We start from the raw sequence: 14,574 nt of genomic DNA, 5'->3' as shown, positions 1-14,574 counted from the left end.
CCTCCATGTCCGGCGACTGGGCGGCAAGAAGGGAGCTTCCAAGAGATCCCTCGTCCCCAAGAAGGTGCTCGCGCGCTCCCAGCACCGGCGCGCCAAGATTGCGTCCCTGCACCTCCATGCCGAGACCCCGCGCTGCTCCATGCGGCGGCGCGTGGTAATCACCAGGAGCACGCCCAGCACCAACAAAGGGCGCCGATGGCCACAACAGGCTGCCGCGCCTTCACCCCCGAGCTACGCGGCATCACATGGCCAGGCAAGTTCAAGCCTGATCTGCCCCCTCGCTGCGATGGCACGGTGGACCCCGCGGAATTCCTGCAGCTCTATGAGCTGGGCATCGAAGCCGCCAACGGAGATGAAAAGGTCATGGCGAACTGGTTTCCCATGGCGCTCAAGGACGGCACCCACACCTGGCTCCTGAACCTGGCTCCCAGCACGATCTCCTCCTGGGACGAGATGTGCACTCGCTTCATCGCAAACTTCCAGGGCACTCATGACCGGCCCCTGGCCATAAGCGATCTGCGCCGCATCAATCAACAACCAGGGGAAACCCTGCAGAAATACATCCAGCGCTTCAACAACGCTCGCCTCAAGATCCCCAGGGTGACTGAGGAAGCCATTATCTTAGCCTTCTCCGATGGCGTGCGCGACATCAAGATGAAGGAGGAGCTGGAAATCCATGACGACCTGTGCACATCCCTAGAGCTGTTCAACTTGGCGACCAAGTGTGCCAGGGCTGAGGAAGGACGCCTCTCACTCCTCGAGCTCCCAGCTGCCGACCCAGAAGAGAAAAATCCCAAGGCCAAGGACGTGAAGCGTAAGGGAGCTGCCGTGCTCGCAGCGGAACCAGACACCAAGCGAGGCAGGGATAAGCCTGAGTCATCCAAGGGCAGCCGATACTGCGTGTACCATGACCTCCACACCCACAACACCAACGAATGCCAAGAGCTCAGGGCCGTGTTAGATGGGCGTATCGGCCGACGCCCCAAGCACAACGACAGGTGCTATGGCCGAGGAGGAGGAAGAGGTGGAGGACGATGGGAAGACCGTGGCCCTCACCAAGGGTGGCGTGACCGACCTCGCAAGGATTGCTAGCAAGACCAGCCTCACGAGGGAGGCTGGAGGGATCAGCCTCGTGAGGATCGCCCGCACGGCAACGCAGGCCTCCCTCCTCTACCGCCACCACCAAGAAGGAACGAAGACCAACATCAAGACGAGGGGCTAGGGGCTTCCAGGAGCCGCGCGCAATCGCTTGCATCTTGGGTGGCACCCAGGCCCCAGCATCACAGCGCATCTTCAAGCAGTTTGCTCATGAGGTGAATGCAGTCCTCCCCAAGCTTGAGGCCACGCGCCCTCTCAGGTGGTCTGCATGCGCCATCACGTTCAGCTCAGTGGATCTGCTCAAGTGCGCGGGAATGTCCGGAGTTCTCCCGATGCTTTGCTCCCCGGTCATCAGCAATGTGCAGGTCACCAGGACCCTCGTTGATGGCGGAGCATGACTCAACATCCTGTCTGTCGAGACATTCGACAATCTCCAAGTGCTGTATGATCAGCTCCAGCCGACCAAGCCTCTCTCAGGAGTCACTGATGGTTCCACTATTCCGATTGGGCAAGTTCGCCTGCCAGTCACCTTCGGGCAGCGCAACAACTACCACACCGAGCTCATCGACTTCGACGTCACCCACATTCGCCTGCCATACAACACCATCCTCGGGTACCCAGCCCTAGCCAAGTTCATGGAAGTGACTCACCATTGCTACAATGTCCTCAAGATGCCAGGAAGCGGTGGATTCATCACCGTACCCTGTGAGGAAAGGGACGCGGTGTGTTCACTTGAGCGTGCGTTCCAAGCCGCAGCAATCGAAGACCAAGATTATAGGAGCGGAAGACTTACCGAGGCGACCCTTGAGAAGAAGAAGGCTTCTCCTAGCCCAAGCCATAAGGAGGCAGGTGCCTCCGGAGGCGTTGCGTCAGGATTCACGCCTGTTCAGGGAGCGCCACCCTCTATCGCATAGGAAAGCACGCCCGGCGCCCTCCTCAGGCAGGGCTCGGGGGCTCTTTCTTGGAGATCCACCGACTTTGCCAAGGTCACGAGGGAGGCGCTCGGGAACCACTTGGAGGGGTGCTTCCAGGCACGTTTCCCTTAGGAAGGTACGAGGCAAGGAACACCAAACCCTTAGGAGTTCATCGCAGGAAACACCCAGGAGCTACAGGAGTCGAGAGTCAGGCGCGGCAGCCGCCGCTTGCTTGCCGTGGCCCCACATCCAGGCGAGGATGGTGGGCTACACGTCTGCATCGACGCGCCAGGGCTCAACTGAGCCACGTCTCAGGAGCGCCTCTGGCCTTCGCGCGTGGGGCGTTGCGAGGGTCCACCTCACAGCTATGTTCGCATGCCTTTCGGCCTGCCGAACGCGCTCGCCGCTCATCAGCGCCTACTGAGGAGCATTTTGGAGGCTCAGGAGGTCAGGCATTGTGCAGTCCTGGCGGAGGTGGAGATGGCCCTCGAAGACCTACCCGTGCCCCCGGAGCCTCCCGAGGCTCCTGGGCCTGGGGGCTCGTGAGGGTCGACGTCTTCACCGTGCGTCGCCCACTTCTTCGGCATCACTTCATCTTCAACGACATCAGGTGACATCTTTCAAGTTCCATTTTTAGCTGGGAGAGCCCACAGGGCCGCGTTGTTCCCAGGTCGCGTGGGTTTGTCCCTGCGGCACGTATCCGTTTTGCTTACGCTCTTTACCTACCTTGTTGGGGGTGCCCCTCGGGCTGCATCATCCCCAAGCTGCTCGGGCCTGGCCCAGTGGCGTTTGCTTTTCCCGCATCTACTTGAAATGGATTTGCTCCTTCGTACTTAACATACCTGACCTAATCGCCTGCTCAATTGACACCTACCCTTGGAGCCGCTCACTCTGGCACGACGTCTGCGTACGGGTCCATCTGCAACGCCGATAAATCTGAGTGGTCGAGCTCTGGCCGCGGCAGCCCTGCAAGGCGCCACCTCACCAGGCCCCCAGTGCCCCAATCACTCCCTCGGAGTGACCAATGGTTGGCTGGCAACCGTAGCGACAGGTATTGTCTCTCCTTGTGATTGGTATGCAGGACCCACTGCAGGAGCAACGTTGGGGACATCGTGGGCTATCTCTCCCTCTCTCCGGCATGGACCGCTTGCACGTTAAAAGGGGGGCGCATGAGCATCGCGACTCATGGGCTCCTACTGACTCTCCAGCCCTCACCCCCTGGCCTTGACCCACGGCATCGCGACCTGTCATACCAGCGGCGGCTGAGCTCGCTCGAGGGCCAGGACCTGAGGATGTAGAACATTAAGGAAAGTGTGGGGAAGTGGGAAGAAGCTCGTGAGGACCTAACCCAGCAGCACCTCAGCTACCGCCACTCGGGCCAGGCGCCCCGTCAAAGAACTACCCCAAACTCAAAAGATAAGTCACGCCCTTACAGGAGCTGGACCAACGCAGCACCAAACCTTCGCCTAGTGCAGCTCTGTCACGACGATGTTGCCTTCCTTTCTTGCCCAGCAAGGGCTGCTCGAGCGCTAAAGGGAACCTCCCGAGCATCGCGACTCGGGAGCTCTTACCGGACCTCGGGCCGCTCGCCTCCTGGCCTTGACCATCGCATCGCGACCTGGCATACCAGCGACGGCTGAACCCTGCCTGGGGACTGGGACCTGTCAGCGTAGAGTGCTAAGTCCTCGTGAGGATAGAAAGGGGGAGCTGAGCCGGGACAGGACAAGCATCTCGCATCGATTCATATTAGGGATATAATGTTCACAAAAGACATGGCAGGCGCCTTACATACCCCCGCAAGGTGTTGCTCCTAAGGAACACTAATTGCCCGAACCTCCGCAAGCGACACCATCATCAACAGTGGACTGCCCGGCGCCGACGCCAACCCCACCCAGATCAATGGTGTCGGCGGCCCGATGCAGTTGCCCTACTCCAAGCACGGCGCGAGCTCGGAGGCTCGTAGCTGTCGTCACTCGTCTCCGGAGTCACGAGAAGCTCGGGGGAGCCGCTCGATTCCCCTGCTCCTTCGCTGCCGCCTAAGAGCTGCTGAAGGGCGGTGGGCAGCACTCCAACCGGCGTCCTTCAGCATCGAAGACCTTGAAGAACATCAGGGAGGCGCCGTCGTATTCAAGATGAATTACGAGGGCACCCTCCGTTCGGCAGACCCGGGCGATCTCACACCAGCCCCGGGTCATGTAGACCTTGCCCCGAGCGACGACCGCGACCTCCACTCCGGTCGCGAGGGTGCTGCAGTCGGCGTGCTGCAGCCAGAGCTCCAGAGACCCGCTCGGTGGCATCTCGAAGGTGAGGGAGGGAGGAAGGCGGATCCAAGAGCATGGGGGCATGGCAGCGTGAAGCACGAGCTCATACGAGGAGCCTTCGGTGTGGACTTCATGAGGAATGACGCGCACCGCTGTGGCTCACCGGTGTCGGCGGCGGCACCGTCGATGTCGCTCGACCCCCTCTTCTCCAGGGCCCCCGATTCGGGCGTACAAGGGCAGTGGAAACCCAGGTGGCGGCCGCTCGTACCAGGGCCTCGACGCCTCCTGCCAAGCACCCTCATCTCGGCGGCAGGGGACTAGCCGTTTCTTCGGCAGAAGAGGGTCAGGACCTTCTCAGGGGGCCTTTCCTTTCTCTTCTATAGAAAACCGGCGGATTGGTGCCATTGGCGTATGGAGAACCAAGGACGAGGAAGAGGAAGGAAAGGAGTAGCAGGAAGGGATAAGCTAACGAGGCTCATGCGGCCCCATACTTATAGCCGGAGAAGGCCAATCGCCGGCCACCACGATCGCAGGTAATCATGACCCATTTCTCTGCATGCAGGGACTTGTCAAGTCGAGCGGTTGCCGAGGCGTCGTGGGGAAGCGCAGACGCCCATGTCCAATCAATCGCCACACGACGCCCAAGGCCGCGGGCTATTGGGGCCCGCAGTGCTTCGCGCTTGCCCCTTCGCTTCTCTGCTAAGCCAAGACCAGGCGCGCCTTGGGCCCGGGGGCTACTGTCAGCGTTCTGGGAATGGGAGTCCCCAGACATGCCTGCCTGCGGCCTACAGCATGGCTCGAGTGGGGGCCCAGTGCGGCCCAGCTTCATTAGCTCAAGCTCAAGACCCTCGCAAGAGGCCAAGTCTTGCGGGGTAGATGACAGGAGGCTTCCTCAGGAGCAGCCTCATCAGGCAGGCTCGCGAGGAGCCGGAGAGATCAAGGCAGGGGTGCCTTGCGAGGAGCTCGTGACGCAAGCCATGACGATCGAGATTAGGCGGGCGCCAGGCAGGCGCCGGCCTGCGCAGTGTCCTTGTTTACCCTTCGGTGCAAAGGGAGCAAGCCTAGGCCAATGCATCGGGCAAAGGTTACCATTCCGGTGCAACGAGACTAAGACCAGCAGAGCAGCAGGACGTAGGTCACCATGGAGCCCAAGACGGTGTCATCACCAGTGCTTTTGGCAGCCGAAGACCACCTTTGGTCAGGATAACTTGTACTAGATGTTCCCCTTCAAAATGGCCAATTGTTGGCGCCCTTCCCGCTCATTATTTGGGAAGAGGACCAGGGCCTCTATGAATAGGACTAGCCCCCGAAGAGACGGGGGGAGAGGAAAAAAGAAGAGAGAAAGAAAGAGAAAGAAAGAGGGAAGAGAAAGAGAAAGAGAGAGAGATCCGGACCAAGTCGAACACACTGCACCAGCTCAAGAACACCTCTCGCGAGGCCGTTCTTCCCCCTGTATTGTTCATCATCAGCACCTGAGGCAATCCACTACACCACACACTAGAGTAGGGTATTACACGACATCGGTGGCCCGAACCAGTATAAACCTCGTGTCCTTTGTGTGTTCTTCTATCCAGCCTAGATTTCTTGCGTGCCATAGAAGCACGAGTCGGTAGGGGAAAGATCTCCGTGCGCACCCCAAAGTTTGAACCTTAAGGGTCCACCGGAACACGAAATCCAACATTAGCAAACAAAGTAGGTTTCACGTTTATACATAAATTATTTTGGTGAACTACTGTAATACATTAGCATGTATTGTAGTGCCAACTACATAATAAAATCACTTTCGGAACATATGTCCATGTAGCATGCCTATTGTATTTTCTATTTCCTCACATTCGCTGACATCTAACGATAAAGAGACATGGTTTAAAGTTGGATGAACATAGTATGACATCATTCATATCATGGGCAAACAGATATAAAACAAACATGCTATTATATCATTGTGTGCACACGTGAACATCACAACTAGATTACAGATCAAGACCGAAAGAATATCCTTCATCTCGTTTAAACCATGTAAGGTGAAATGATACGTTAAGACTACTGTGTATAAAAGTGAACAGAGTGACTGACATTGGCTGCAAACCAAGCAGTTAAATGAACACATCACAATACCAATCAGTTCAAAGGTAGGAGGAGTAAGGACTTACAACAGGGGCTTGAACTGGTGTGCTCATGCCCTTCATGTTGCTGGTGTGGCAATCCTTGAAGATTTGCACTACATTCGGTTCAGGTTCTTTTTGGTCCGCACGGGCTTTCCTGTGTATGTGGAAGAATTCAATATAGATATGATAATATGACACACAAAAAAGAAGGAACTAGCAGCTATGTGCAAGAGCCTCGCAGTGTGCAATATAGCTACGAGATCCTGTTGTCTGTTGGAATTTAACTTTAGAATGGTTGGTCTTGTTCTTCAAACAGTTAGCCTAGAAGAAGATACACTTGTAAGGCACATACATAAATAAAAGTTCAATATGTGGTCTGATCAAATACATATATCCTACCTGATACTTTGGATCAGACTAGTGTTTAACAAGAGCTGTCTAGTCTTCATGTGTAATATATTGCACTAGAGATATTAGGGCGATTTCATTGTTAGCCTTGCCGTCAAAGTGAGATTTTCTAAGACGTGGTACCGGTACTGTCGCAGAGCAGACTAAAAAACATGAGTTTATGCTTGTTTAGTTACATAATATTTCGGATCCAACTTGAACCTCATCTATTGAAAAAAGAATGTGAGTCTTATTAGGAGGAAGCTACAAAGTATTGGACAGAGCAAGACAATATTAAAAATTGTGATGAATAACATTACTTATGTATAAATGGTCAAGGAAGGTGTTAAACTGGGTATTGTCTTTCTCATTCCTGTACTGGATCCACGTTGGGATGATACATGCATGACACCTAATGGCAACGGCTGCCTCTGATACTAACTTGGACCCTGTAGCATCACGTGGCCTTTTTAAACCTGCCTCAAAATGGATCTCCATTCTTCCTCCTTTAGATTTTGTTAATCTGTCAAGCATTATCACTGATGTCTGTTTCTGCTTGCGTTATGCTGCTAGTTCAACAACGAATATGGAAAGTGTTAGTGCACATAACACTATCAGAGTACATATAAATGAGCACGCAACTGCAACTTGACTCGGTCAGGTACCGTCTTGGTGTTGATGCTCATGAGGTTCATCTGATCTTGCCAAGTGCTGTTGTGTCAACAGTGCTTCAGAAGTAGTGTTAGGTGTGAAGGTAGCTTGGGAACTGGCCAGTTCCAGAGCAAACGAACGAGTAACTCGTTGAGATGCTGGTACGGTTGAAGCGGATGCTGCAGCTGGTGTTGCAGGTGATACTATGTTTGTAGATTTAGCCGGTGGACTTGGACCTTCTACTGCATATATCCTTTTCTGTTTCACCCGACGAGTAACACCATTCCCTACTATATTCTTTTCCTTGCTCTTTTTTGACTTTGCCATGTCAAGCCGTACCCACAACACAAAAGAATAAAATCGCTCTTCACAACTCATTGATGCATGATATAAACAAGCAATACTTTGGTGTAAGACAACCGTATGAGGATGGAATATGTAAGAACAACAAGACAAAGTGAAATATTCACATCTACAATGTGTAAACTAAGCAGAAGGATTTTCAAGATAATATAAGTAATGCAAGCTAGACACCATTGAGGGAATCCTGGATTAGGGGGTCCCCGGGCGTCTGGGCTATGTGATATGGGCCGGACTAATGGGCCAAGAAGATGCAAGATAGAAGGCCTTCCCCCGTGTCCGGATGGGACTCTCCTCTGCATGGATGGCAAGCTTGGCGTTCGGATGTGAAGATTCCTTTCTCTGTAAACCGACTATGTACAACCCTACGCCCCTCTGGTGTCTATATAAACCAGAGGGTTTAGTCCGTAGAGGCGATCATAATAATACAGGCTAGACATCTAGGGTTTAGCCATTACAATCTTGAGGTAGATCAACTCTTGTAACCCCGATACTCATGAAAGTCAATAAAGAAGGAAGTAGGGTATTAACTCCATTAAGAAGGCCCGAACCTGTGTAAACATCGTGTTCCCTGCCTCCTGTTACCTTCGATCCTCAGACGCATAGTTCGGGACCCCCTACCCGAGATCAGCCCGTTTTGACACTGACATTGGTTCTTTTATTGAGAGTTCGTATGTGTTGTCGACAGAACGTTCGATGGCTCATTCAATCATCCACAACGATACCGCCCCGGCGGAGACTTTCCTCCTAGGCCAAATTTTCATATTCGGCGGCTTCGCACTGCGTGCCAACTCGACTGGCCACCTTGAACAGATCTACAGCTATGCCCCTGGTCATCAGATCAGTTGTGGAAATCTGAACTATGTCGTTGACATCCAAGGAGACTTGATCTTCAAAGGGTTCGCGGCACCTACCACCGCTCTGGCCTTAGATCCAAAGCAGACTACCAGGTCCAAAGACAGGAGTTTAGAGCCCGCCGGACTCCCTACAATTGTGGAACTTGCTACCGGAGATCTGGAGGGACTGCGTCATCGGCACACCCGAAGACGAACCGGGCTCCCCTTGTCGCTAAAGTGCCGGACTCCCCCTCGGACTCCAGATCTGAATTCTCGAGGTCCGCATCATGAGAGCATGGCCAGGAGGCTTTCACCCCAGCAGCCCACGTGGACTCTTGCTTCCCTATCCAAACCTTGCTCCTAAACGAGGCTCTGGACTTAATGCGATCCCTCGCCATTACAGAGGAATCGCTTCTGAATTATGCCCAACCCAGACTAGGGGCTGAGAGCGGGGAATTTTACATCCCACCCACCACCCACTTCATAGCCACTGTCGAAGACTTAACCGACATGTTGGACTAAACCTCCGAAGACATTGGCGGCATGGACGATGATGCCAAAGACGAACAAGGCCAAGACGCTCCGTTTACCGGACGTTGGACGGACACCTCCACATACGACGTGTACATGGTAGACACACCCAAAGAGGATGACGATGACGGCAAGAAGGATCCGGTTGAGGACAAGCCTATTGAAGCACCTCCAAAGCATCGACGTCAGTGGCGCCGCTCAAAATCACGTTGCGAAAAAGATAGCAATACCGGCACCAGAGACAATAACACTCCGGGGAATGCCGAAGACCCCGAAGTCCCCGTCGAGCCATCATCCGAACATGATTATTGGGAGGATGGGCAAGTTAACCCCAATGATCCAATCGAGAATGAGGACTCGGAGGATAGGAACTACCCACCGATCTCCAAAGAGGATGTGAGCCTCAGTGACAAAGATTTTATCGTGCCGGAGGAACCTCTCGAAGAAGAGCTCTTTAAGCGCCGGCTAATCGCCACTACGAGAAGCCTAAAAAAGAAGCAACAGCAACTCCAAGCCGAACAGGATATGCTCAATGACAGATGGACTAAAGTCCTGGCAGCCAAGGAATATGGCCTCGAACGCCCAACCAAGAGCTCACCGAAGCGCAAGCTGCTACCACAATTTGACGACGAGGCCCTTGAGCCAATGCCGCTAATGTATAAACCCGCTGACGAACCTTACCGACCACCACCTGGACGGGACAAATCGGCTACATACACCGAACACCATCCCGCGCGACCCCGTCGTCGAGGCAGGGAGGCAGCGGCCCCGGGCTATACCTATGACCTACGTAAGGACCTAGACAATAGAGCCGGTTAGACAAGATCAATCTATGGGTCAAGGGGGTGTGCTCTAGCGTGAGAGGGCGGCCATCAGGACTGGCGCGACAGGCACAACCCCTCCCGGGCCGAAGACTGCATTCGGACTTCATCTGAACTGCACCGTGACATCGCCCGATATAGAGGCGCCGCACACCCCTTATGCTTCACTGATGAGGTGATGGAGCACCAAGTTCCCTAAAGGGTTTAAACCCGTGAACATTGAATCAGATGATGGTACTACAGATCCCACAGTATGGATCAAAGATTTTCTTCTCCATATTCACATGGCCAGCGGTGATGATCACTACACCACAACACTTGATTGGGGGCAATTAACTGTCGGGAGAAATATCTATATAAGGGCAAACCAACTGCCGGGATCTCTTAACTGCCGGCACAAGTACCTGCAGACAGAATAACTGCCGGTAGAAGTTGAGCAATAATGGCATACAAACTGCCGGCGTTGATATCCACCATTTAGGTCACTCCATCTGCCGGCAGAACTAAACCTTGGCCTATTATCTGCCGGGAGGCGTTAATGGCGCGAGAACGAAATAATTGGGCCCAAAGGCGCGCCAGCGCGGAGAGCGCACGAGAGCCCAAATACTTCGCTCCAGAGACTTAGCGGCCGCCCCAGATCTAGCCCAAATCACCATCTGCTCCAACCCTAGCCGCCGCCAACACGAGACGACGCCGAGCACCCACCGCTGACCACCCATCGCAGCAGCTGTCCTCTCGGACCACCGCCGCCGCCAAGCACCCTCCTCCGTCGCTGTCAAGTACCCTCCTACGCAGATCTCGTCCGCCCTCCGCCCATCCCCAGCGCCGCCCAGATGTCGCCTCTCCTTCCATGCTTTCTCCCCGGGCAGCACCGTCTCTCCTAGGGTTTGCGCCACCGACCATCCTGGTCGCCCCCCTCCCGTGCGTGCTCACCTCGACGTCATGCTCTCCAGCCTATCGTCCTTCGTCCGTGCTCCTCCGACCTCCCCCTTTTGTACTTCGAGCGCGAGGTATGGTCCTGGTGCTTCCCGTTCTCTTGTATTCTTTACTGTTCTTTCAATTTTTCCAATGATTTGTAACACACATGAGCACATCTGCCAAATCTTCTTCCTCTGCTTTGAGGAAAATAGCAGAGCACTCTGATGGAAGAACATATCTGGGACAGTCAGCCTCAGCCAGTGAAGACTATAGCTCTAGGAATAGTTGCCGCTTTGTTTTACTGGTAAATACTTGTTACAAAGTGCTATTTTCAGCTGTAAACATTCAGCCTACACTATGTACTGCATGTTTTACTAATAATTGCTTCCTGGTATCTTGTCTGACCTGAAACATATGGTCACTTTAGTAATAGCAACATCAAAGTAGAAATTGGGTTGGGCAAGGAATTCATGATTCTGGCCCAACTTTTGTTAGATGTGTAAATTGAAAAATGTTTGTCAACTATGATTATTTTGTTTCAAATAATAACACGTAAAAACCTTGTTTTGTTTGCATGTTATGGTTTAGGAGGTTGAACAGAATATTAAGACGCATAATAAGTACCTGTCTTATTTGCTCATGAAAATGTTTGATCTTAACATAGGAACATGATCTGACCCCATGCGTATGTTAGCAGTCTGGTTTTCATGCCTTTTGTGAATGCAAAGTGGCACTTGATGCATAGCTAGTGTCAAAAGACCTTCATAATTTGGACTGCTAATTCTCGTGGATTATCTATCTGTTTGTTTGAAACTGCTGTGCATTGCCAACATATTTCTTCCAGCAATTTTGCAGTTGGATTCCTTTCTTTCCAAGTTTAATTGTGTCATTCTTGTAATTTCTTTACCGTGCTATGCAGAATGAACCATCTTTTGGTGGTGCTTGAGTCATGGGCATAGATGCATCTAACCAAATAATGCTTGCTTCTGGGAAGGCACCTGGTGTAGGTGGAGAACATGTTCTAAGAAAGGTATAGTACATTTAAATCTCGTTCTTTGCCAAATCTTCTGATACTGAAGTTGTCAAGGATATATGCATCTGGTCCATACATAACACTGTCACTGATAACAGCGGCTCCAAAAAGATTTTTCCGCTTCTACTATGGGACCTTGCATGTGGGATGATGAGGGCAATCAAAGCAGGTATGTGACACAGGGATAGTTGAAAAGCGGCAACACCTGATTTGATTCTGATAGTGTTTTCTGTTGATCAACCCAGTCTACTGGGAGTCGTTTGCTAGGCTTCCTCCGATCAAAAAGGCTGAGGAGGAGAAGTAGCTCAATAGCATTAGACTTTATCTTGTGAAAAGGCTGAGGAGGAGAAGTAGCTAAATAGAATTAGACTTTATCTTGTGAAAAGGCTGAGGAGGAGAAGCAGCTAAGCAATAGTTCGCTTTCCCTAGTTGAAAAGGTTGAGCTGAACTAGACTTTTCAAGCTTTAGTGCATTAAGCTGGCAGCAACAAGCTTCTAGGTAGCTACCTCACATTCACGTACAACTGCAATAGGAAGTTTGTAATCCCCTATTAAAGGAGTCGTGCTCCTCCATTGTAAATCAGGGCCATTTCATTTCTATCCAGCCAAGCCTCAAGTGTAGTACTACTAAATATACGTGTATGTGTTTTGCTAGAATGCTTAAGCATAAATAGTTAGTACTCCCTCCGTCCGGAAATACTTGTCATCAAAATGGATAAAAGGGGATGTATCTAGACGTATTTTAGTTCTAGATAATCTCTTTTTATCCATTTTGATGACAAGTATTTTCGGACGGAGGGAGTAGCACACAACTGCTACTCTGTGAGTTCCTCTGTTCTTGTGTGTTGCCGCAGCAAGTGTGCAGCTGGCTGCTATTTAGTCCTCTGCTAGATTGTACAAGACAGAGAGCTAGTTACTCGCCAGTAGTTTTGGGCTAACATTTTCTTCAGGTGGCATCCTTCAAGGACCATCCTTATTAGTTACTTACAGCAATTTTGTTGATTATGGATTATGGATCATCATCAGACGGCCATGCACATGCATAGAACCCACATTTTTTTCTAGCTAGCTAGTTTCTACTCCCTTTGTCCCATAATGTAAGATGTTTTTTGATACTACACTAGTGTTAAAAAGATGTCTTACATTATGGGACGGAGGGAGTAGTTGTTACTGTTTGCAGGCGTAAGAAATGAGAACGGCACTGAATAGCCATGCTCAAGGCTTTTTAGGTTACCAAAGAGGACGCCCCTCTACGGGGAATCTCCAGCGGCGACAGTTATACACTGACTGGATTGTTGTTATACACTGCCTGAATAGCCTTGTTTTTATGTTGCTACACACTGCCTGGACTGTTAAAGGCCTTGATTGACTTTCATTGATTGCTATAATAATGACAAACTGTCCAGAAGCAGCACTAGTCTGTTTCTTTGATTATAATAATCAACAATTGGTAAGTTTGTCTAGCTTAATTGTTTCTGAAATTTGCACAACACGTCAGGTAGATATATGGTGGAAAGGTGAAGGGCACATGTACACATATTTTGTTGTATCAGTGGCTGGCTGTGCAAGCTCATGTGATTTAGTTTAAAATACTGCTGTAAATATTGCATCTGCGATACGTCTCGTGATTTTGCAAATACTGTATAATATTATGGTTTTCACAAACTCTGGTATTTTGTAGCTAGAGGTTTAGAAACTGTAGTTTTCGAATACTACAATTTTACATATACTACTATGCACCCAAACAGAGCCTTTTAAAAACTGAGCAGGACTATTGATGTCTGGATAGAAGTCCTTGCTGAAAAATGCTTGGCCTGGAGCCTCCTTGCAAAGTGCCTGGACTATGTTTAGTTGATGTCCTGAAGAAATGTCTATTGACTTCTGCTATTTGCATTAGAACACTTGTCCTTATGTGATATAAAGATTGCATTTTTATTGTGCTGTCTTGTGCTTCCATCACTAGTTGCATGTTTATGATACAGCAGGTTTATCGTTCTATGAGAGCTCCATTTTGAGTTTCCGGTCTGTTGCAGGTTTTCAAAGACACACAAGTTAATGGAGGTTTGCAAGATCTACATACAAGCGGTTGACGGTTTGGAAGTTCTACAGCGGTTGAAGGTTTGGAGGACATACAATTAAGTTGGTGTAGTGATAATGTAGTGCACCTAGTTTGTTGAACCTGGAGACATTGGCAAGTTCTGCTTATTTTGGTGGTTGTTTTGGTACACAAGCCATTGGATGCTCATTTTGGTTGTGTGGCACATCTAGAAACATACGTACTTTTTTGTGCCAGCACAAGTCCTTATGTATGGCTGTTTCCTATATGTATGTATCCAGAAACATATGTATCTGGCATGTTATGTTTATATTGAAGGAAGTTTAAGGTTTTTAATGAGGCCTATGTGTAACTTCGATTGAAGTGTATGTCTAAGTTGTGAGATCTACCTGATTGCCAAAATGGATTCTTAATTAGGTATATGCTGCATACATAAAACAGTTTTTGCTAGTTAATCACAATGACCTGGCATTCTATCTGCCGGGTCAACATGCTTGTACTGGCAGTAACATTGTCGGTAACTCTATTTCCTTTGGCACAACCAGTCTGCCGGGAGAAAGCAAACTGCCGGCAGATATATAGGCTAGGGCAGATAAACTGC

The 14,574-nt window shown here is 50.8% G+C and overlaps 1 long non-coding RNA gene across 3 annotated transcripts; it reads left to right on the top strand.

Moving 5' to 3' along the window:
* The first annotated feature begins 10,576 nt into the window (after positions 1 to 10,576).
* Positions 10,577 to 14,312, top strand: LOC125508076. 3 transcript variants are annotated; one of them, XR_007283221.1, is made up of 5 exons: positions 10,577 to 10,977; positions 11,098 to 11,189; positions 11,805 to 11,915; positions 12,017 to 12,087; positions 13,951 to 14,312. It is a non-coding gene; the product is annotated as an uncharacterized LOC125508076 (long non-coding RNA). The 3 variants fall into 3 exon arrangements; XR_007283220.1 differs by having other exon boundaries at positions 10,578 to 10,977; positions 11,101 to 11,189; XR_007283219.1 differs by having other exon boundaries at positions 10,582 to 11,189.
* Positions 14,313 to 14,574: the final 262 nt, after the last annotated feature.

This window comes from Triticum urartu, chromosome 5, assembly GCF_003073215.2.
Source record: "Triticum urartu cultivar G1812 chromosome 5, Tu2.1, whole genome shotgun sequence".
Taxonomy (NCBI): domain Eukaryota; kingdom Viridiplantae; phylum Streptophyta; class Magnoliopsida; order Poales; family Poaceae; genus Triticum; species Triticum urartu.
Note: the sequence above shows the minus strand (reverse complement) of the source record. Positions and strands in the feature narration are given on the sequence as shown.